This window comes from Euleptes europaea, chromosome 4 (genome assembly GCF_029931775.1).
Source record: "Euleptes europaea isolate rEulEur1 chromosome 4, rEulEur1.hap1, whole genome shotgun sequence".
Classification (NCBI taxonomy): domain Eukaryota; kingdom Metazoa; phylum Chordata; class Lepidosauria; order Squamata; family Sphaerodactylidae; genus Euleptes; species Euleptes europaea.
Genome location: NC_079315.1, coordinates 92,477,635 through 92,485,134, shown reverse-complemented (window position 1 = coordinate 92,485,134; position 7,500 = coordinate 92,477,635). Strand labels below are relative to the sequence as shown.

Sequence of the window (7,500 nt, the reverse complement as noted above, 5' to 3'; positions counted from 1 at the left end):
AGCAAATATTTCACCTTCATACTGACCCTGGCTCTGAATACAGGCATTGAGCAGCCAGGGGGGAAAAATGCAGGGTTATTTTAGTATGAGGTGATTTTAATTGTATGCTTTGTATATATTTAATGATATGTTTTGTGTATTTTTAGCATGTTTTTATATTTTTAAACGGCAACCCGATTGAACAAAAACTAAATAAATATTTGAGGTCTGATTCTGTTGGAAACCATGATCCTTTGCAGGCACGTCCAACTAAGGACAAGGGGCAGCATTGTCTCCAGTTACTATGACAAGAATGCTTCCCTAGAGGATGCTCTTTCTCCCCTGTTGAGTTTCTTTTTATTTTTATATGTCAGATATGTCTTCAGGGCAGGTATGGCCTTGCAACATATTTTGCATTTTTCTGTGCAAATATGTATGTGAGGGAAGGAGTGGAGAAACTGGTGTTTGAACTTGAAACGTACAATTGTGCTGTGAATGTATGCATTCGATTTTGCTTATCTCAGTCATCAATACGGTGGCCATCTATGGATGACCGTAAAAGAGGACATGAGCTCTCCCAAAAGAGGAAAATAAATTTGCATAAATTTTGCATATGCTGATTCACATGTCCATAGATGCAGATTTGCACGATTAGTTTAAATAGAAATACAAGACACCACAGTGGCAATTGCATCTGCTCTGTGTGTGCGTGTAAAGTGCCGTCAAGTCACAGCCAACTTATGGCGACCCCTTTTGGGGTTTTCATGGCAAGAGACTAACAGAGGTGGTTTGCCAGTGCCTTCCTCTGCACAGCAACCCTTGGTGGTCTCCCATCCAAATACTAACCAGGACTGACCCTGCTTAGCTTCTGAGATCTGACGAGATCAGGCTAGCCTTGGCCAGCCTGGGCCATCCAGGTCAGGGCTGTTGGTGAGCTTTATACTTGTATATCTCCTAGCCAGATGTTTCACCTGCTGCTCTCCTTTCTTATGATCCATCCCCTTTTGTTCACCCCCAGATGGCCTGGTTAGCTTTAACACTCTTTCTTTGAAATGCGGGTACCGTGTGTGGCTGCTCAGGAATCCAGCCTCCACAGTCTCTTCAGTAGTCTACACTTCCATAATTATATGTATTCAGGTGGATACCCAAGGCAGACCTGCCACCCTTCTGAAAATCTTGGCGACACCAACTGAAAATGGGTGCAGCTCCATTCCATGACTTGGAAAACTCATACTGGAACAGCATCTTCCAAGGAGAATTCCTGTCAAAATGAATTCTGAACTATTCCATTTGTAAAGACGTTGATATTAAGTTCACATTTAGGAAAAGGGCTATTCCTACCAGGTCAGTTTGAGAAATGCTTTAGGAAATGTTCACAGGAAAAATATATTAATGGCCTTAACATTTTAGAAAACTTTTTTTTTTTTTTTTGCCAGAACCTAATCCTCTCTCTCTCTCTCTCTCTCTCTTTGGGGGGGGGGTGAGATACACTTAAAAGTCTGACCTCAAGCTCATTTTGAAATGAGATGTGCATAGATCCATACCTTGATACCACACAGGCAATTTCCCTCAGATGTTTTGCCAGGAGGAGCATAATATGCAGGTGCTGTTGCTGATGAGCTCTGCCTACACTTATTAGTTTCCATTTCATTTGCTGGCACATAAAGCACCTTGCCTATTAATTCAGAGTCGCCTACGTCAAAATGTACCCATATGTTATAGCCAGACAGAGAGCAATATACTATAGCCGTTGACCTCGTGACCTGCAATATTCCTGAATAATATTGGAGTTTAGAGCTGGGCTTAGGGATTTAGTAAATGGCACAGTCCCTCTGACCTTAATTACTCTAAAGCCCTCTCTAATCCTATCAGGGCTCTGTGAACAAAATGCATTTCTAGTATCCAGAGAAAGGATTACTATGCCACAGCTAAACTGCAGTCGAGGCACATCATGTTAAAAATTCAAAAGAATGTAATACAAGTCACCTGTTGCCCAGAGACCTGTTGGTGTCAGAGAGCATGGTGAGCCACATTAATCAGCCATGAAAAGGGTGTCGACGCAGCACATGATCGGCTGGCCTCATGTGTTCTTTGCATTGCGCTCGGCAGCACAGCTTCTGCAAAACGGAAGCGGCGCAGTGCGGGAAGAGTGTCACGCAACACTTTTGACCTGTTCGCAAATAGTCAGGGCTAACTTCTCAAGGAAGCAGAGAAATAGGGATGCCAACCTCCAGGTATCAGCTGGAGATCTGCTATTTCAACTGATTTACAGCTGAGAGAGAGCAGTTCACCTGGAGAAAATGGCTGCTTTGGCAATTGGACTATGGCATTGAAGTCCCTCCCCTCTCCAAACCCCACCCTCCTCAGGCTCCACCCCCAAACCCTCCCGCTGGTGGCAAAGAGGGACCTGGCAACCCTAGAGAGAGAACACATGTCTAAAATCAGAGGGGGCAAAGAACTTAGATCCTGAGGAGTGCCAGCACATTTCCCCCATTCCCCAGTAACTCCAGTCCCTGCAATTATCTATATTGTGACTTTGAAAGTCATTGTATATTAACAAGGAGGAAGGTAGAGATTCATATCATCAAAATCTTTATTCAAAGTGATCCTTAATATTAGCTGGCAGTTTCAACAAGAGATCAAAAGACAACAGTACAATTAACTCGTGGAAAGACGCTCAGCCCGATCCAGCAAGCTGATCTGGATGTAGGAGTTCAGCTGTGCACCCAACACTCCCTGACAGGAAACCGCTTCCATATCCACTTTACAGGAACATTCCTTTCCAAGTGAAGTCTGGATCCTTACAGTAAAACTAATGGAGATCCAGTGTTGGCAGGAGTTCCACTGGACAGCATGTAACTTTGTGCACAAAGACCACCACGACAGACTGTAGCTTATTGCTCCTTTGCCAGTAGTAACTATTGTCAGAGGTCATCCCTCACTTTCTACCATCTGGGAGTTCTCCTGATAGGAAGTGGGGAAAGTAGGGTTCTGGATGAAATGCGGGGAGGATTGCTCCTTGCTCTCTTACAGGCACTAGGACAACTGAACTATATGCTTCTATCATGATCCGTGCATACCGAGCAAAATGTTTGATTGGATTGAGCGAAATGTTTTAATTTTTCTCCTTAGTCCATTTACTTACTTTACCTCAGTACAAATGAGAAACCAGATGCTTTTTCAAGTTAACAACACATATACTAAAATTGGAATGATACAGAGAAGATTAGCATGGCCCCTGAGTGAGGATGACATGCAAATTCGTGAAGCGTTCCATTTCCCCCCCTCTTCAGATCGTATAAATCTTTCACCTTTTGCTAAAGTAACAGAGATTTATTAAACACTGTACAAAGGATGGATTTGGAGGGGAAATGGTAGGTAGGGAAGGCATAGAACCAGAGCTAGTTTATAAGTTTTACTACAGAGAAGGCATAGATCTTTGGTTTAGTTAGTACAGAATTACAGTTCTTAAATTAAGTTCCCAGATTCAGTTCACAGAACTTTCTATAGATGTTCCTATTCAGGCTCTGCTGCCTAGCAAACAGGGAAGAATGGAGATTATACAATCTCTCCCCACCCCAGAGAACAAAGAAGTATGGAGATTGTTCCTCAAATCTCTCTTCCAGTTCTCTCTATAGATCTACCCCACTTTTGTGGCAGCAATCCCTTAACGACACCCCAGATTTGGAATATCTCCTTCCAAGAGCCTATTCCCTTTCAGTGACCCGAGAAAGGGTTACTTTCCTCCCAATCTCTGCCTGTCACTCCACAGGAGTTGTTTCACAACCGCTTAGACAAATCTGAACCTTCAGGTTCCCAGAGTCAAAAACAGCTACTGAACTCACAGGTTACCAAAAACCGATTCTCCCCCTTTTTTTTCCAGAAAAGAGAGTGAGCTCCTTAGCTCCTCCCACTGCCTGCCAGTTTTTCCCCCTGAGCATATCTCAAAGATTAACTCTTTGTTAGTCGTAGCTTCCTATAGGCACAAGAGCCTAGGCCAGGGGTGTCAAACATAAGGCCCGGGGGCCGGATCCGGCCCCTTGAGAGCTCTTATCTGGCCTGCGAGCCAGCTGAGGCAGCCCTCCCCCCCCACTCTCGGTCTGGGCTGGCAAGGCCGGCCCGACCAAGTGACGTTTATGTCTTATCCGCCCCCTCCTAACAATCAAGTTTGTCACCCCTGGTCTAGGCATTATGATGCCTTAGTTTGGGGTAGGTAACCAGAAGGAGAAAACAAAGTCAGCTGCAGCAGGAACAGCCAAACAAACAACGAAGGAGGGCTACTGGCTCCCTGCTAAATCAACACTGTTGCAGCCTGAGGTCAATACACTTGGGGATATTCTGTAGTAAGAAACCACAATCAATTAGCACGTTTTTTGGTTTGATTCAGACCATGCAAATGGGTTCTTCCAGGACATTGGATGACTCATCAAACATGTTTGACTCCCAACTGAAATCTGAGCCTAGGACATAAGTCTGTATAGTTATTCTCCCCACCTTCCATTTTTATGTTTGAAATGGATCGCTTATTCTATCATTCTATGGATGTCTATTTAAAAACAGCGACTAGTAAAAGTATCAGCATAAAACTGGGGAAAGAACAAGGCTAGGACATCAATTTCAGCCAGGTTGCGGCTGGGAGCAGGGTACAGGGATCGTATCCCCAAAAGCAGCTGCATGCAAAATGCATTACAGTAGTCTACACCAGATGTTATCAGAGCATGGCCAAACCATGCCTTTCAAGGCACAGTTGTAGCTGAATTGCATAAACAGTGCTGTATGCTAAAGATGAGACCTTATCCTCCACCCTAGCTCCAGCTACTGGGGAGGGGCAGTGGCTCAGTGGTAGAGCATTTGCTTGGCATGCAGAAGGTCCCAGGTTAAATCCCTGGCCTCTCCAGTTAAAGGGACTAGGCAAGTAGGTGATGTGAAACACCTCTGCCTGAGACCCTGGAGAGCCGCTGCCAGTCTGAATAGACTATACTGACTTTGATGAATCAAAGGTCTGATTCAGTATAAGGCAGCTTCATGTGTACTAACATGCTTTTCCAGGAGTGCAGCCCCTTTCAGAATGGGTTGACTCCTCATTCCCTGAGCCGCTTTACTGCTGGCAAAATACTTCATGGTCTATTTGCTCTCTTTTTCGTTGACCATTGACTAATACATTCCTGAATCGGGTAATCAATACATTGTGAGTTAGGAAAAACTTATGTAAGAATTGTCTTTGTAGTTCATACCAAGCCTCAGATTGTTATCTGGCATTCAGTTTCAACAGGAGCCAGATTCTGGGCACAGCACAAGCAGGGCATGAAAGTAATAGCTACCACCTATTGCTTATCCACAGTCTCTGGCAGGTTGCCACTCAAAATGCTCATGTTTATTCTACTTGACATCTCACACCAGTGCTTTAGGACACCCAGATGTTGCATGGAGAACAGGATTTCCAACTCCCACCTGGGAAAGTCCTGAAGATTTGGGGGTGAAGCCTGGAGGGTGGTGGTTGGGGAGAGGAGGTACCTCAATGGGGTATAATGCCATAGAGTTTAACCCCCCAGCTGATTTCTGTAGTTTGGGGATCAATTGTAATTGCAGGAGATCCCCAGGTTCCACCTGACGGTTGGATACTCTAATGGAGAACCCGTCCTGCACTGAGACTCTGAGGAGATTCACACAATAAACTCTGGAATTGCTCCCTTGAGGAGAGAGATGAGAAAGCTGATAAACAGTAGTAATATTACTTTTTCAGAGAATGTAGTATCTATTTAGATGATAACTTCATTCCAGGAGAACATTTTGAGGCAGCTAATATCTCCCTTGAAGCTAATTAACCAACACATAGGGCTGTTGAAAAAATATATATGTAAAATTCAGATTCGGCAAAATTCGGCCTGTTTTGATTCGGGAAATGCCGAAGTCCGAACTCCTCCAATTCAGATCCATGGAATTCGGCACACAATTCGAAGTTTGGGAAAAAATTCGGCCGTTTAAAGCCATTAAAAACACATTTGCGCATTTCTGCGGCTCCAGGGGGGGCATTTTTGGAGGTAGAGGTCCCACAATTTCAGCGTAGCTTGATGGGACCCTTCTTGCAAGAACCCCCAAGCTTTGTAAAGATTGGGTTAGGGGGTCCCGAGATATGGGCCCGGAAGGGGTCCCCCCAAAATCTCCAATTGGAATAAAGGCATTGAAAACACATTCACACCTTTCCATGGCTCTGGGGGGCATATTTGGAGGTGGAGGTCCCAACTTTTCAGCGTAGCTTGAGAGGACCCTTCTTGCAAGAACCCCCAAGTTTTGTAAAGATTGGGTCAGGGGGTCCCGAGATATGGGGCCCGGAAGGGGTCCCCACAAATTGCCAATTGGAATAAAGGCATTAAAAACACATTCACACCTTTCCACGGCTCGGGGGGGCATGTTTGGAGGTAGAAGTCCCAAACTTTCAGTGTAGCTTCAGGGGACCCTTCTTGCAAGAACCCCCAAGTTTGGTGATGATTGGGTGAGGGGGCCCCGAGTTATGGGGCCTGGAAGGAGTTCCCCCATCTGCCCATTGGAATAAAGCCGTTAAAAGGGATGTACTAAAACGAATGACAAGTTAGCCCATTGGAAGCGATGGGAGAGGCTGCCCAGCCCATTGAAGATAATGGGAGAGGGGAAAGTCGGTTGACTTGCATTGACTCCACTGAAATACATTACAGGGGATGTACTAAAATGAATGACAGGCTAGCTCATTCAAAACAACAGGAGCGGCTGCACAGCCCATTGGAAACAATAGGAACCAGCCAGAGAGAGACTCAATGACCCACAGTTAACTCCATACGAAGTTGGCAACCATTGAAAACAGTAGAAAGTACAGTCCCACACAGAGGCAATCAAGCCCACCCCCCAGCAGAACAGGTAAAACCCCCCTTTGGCTTCCCCCCCCTCTCTCTCTCTCACACACACACAGAATCTCCCCCCCACATACACACACACAGGAAAAAAATTATAGAGAATTATAGAGAAAAGCCCCCAAATGGGTCTTACTGTGGATGTCTACTTCTCTTCTATCAGGAGCAGGGACTGGGAGTCAGGACTCAGGAGTAATCCAATACGATTCTAGCAGGCTCACACACACATACTCTCTGGCACGGGAGGTTTTGCCTTGGATTTGCTGCTCACTAGATGCACATTAAGGATTGCCTGCTCCCATTCATTCCAATGGGTGGATGGGGGGGACCCCATAACTCGGGATTAATTGCCTTTTATCAGACCCCCGGGCAGGGGTAATGGTACGGTCCAACTGCTGAGGCACCAGACCCCCAGGCCGGGGTAATGGTACAGCCCAACTACCGAGGCAACCAGACCCCCGGGCCAGGGTAATGGTACAGCCCAGCGCGAATGTGTTTTTAAAGGCTGTAATGGGCAGATGGGTGGGTGGACCCCTTCCGGGCCCCATAACTCGGGGGCCCTGCCCCAATCATCACCAAATTTGGGGGATCTTGCAAGAAGGGTCACCTCAAGCTACGCTGAAAGTTTGGGGCCTCT

The 7,500-nt window shown here is 45.7% G+C and overlaps 1 non-coding gene across 1 annotated transcript; it reads left to right on the top strand.

Annotated features, from left to right (window-relative positions):
- Window positions 1–3,153: 3,153 nt before the first annotated feature.
- LOC130477213 (U6 spliceosomal RNA) lies at window positions 3,154–3,262 on the top strand. Its single transcript, XR_008933304.1, has one exon. It is a non-coding gene; the product is annotated as a U6 spliceosomal RNA (small nuclear RNA).
- The last annotated feature ends 4,238 nt before the right edge of the window (window positions 3,263–7,500 follow it).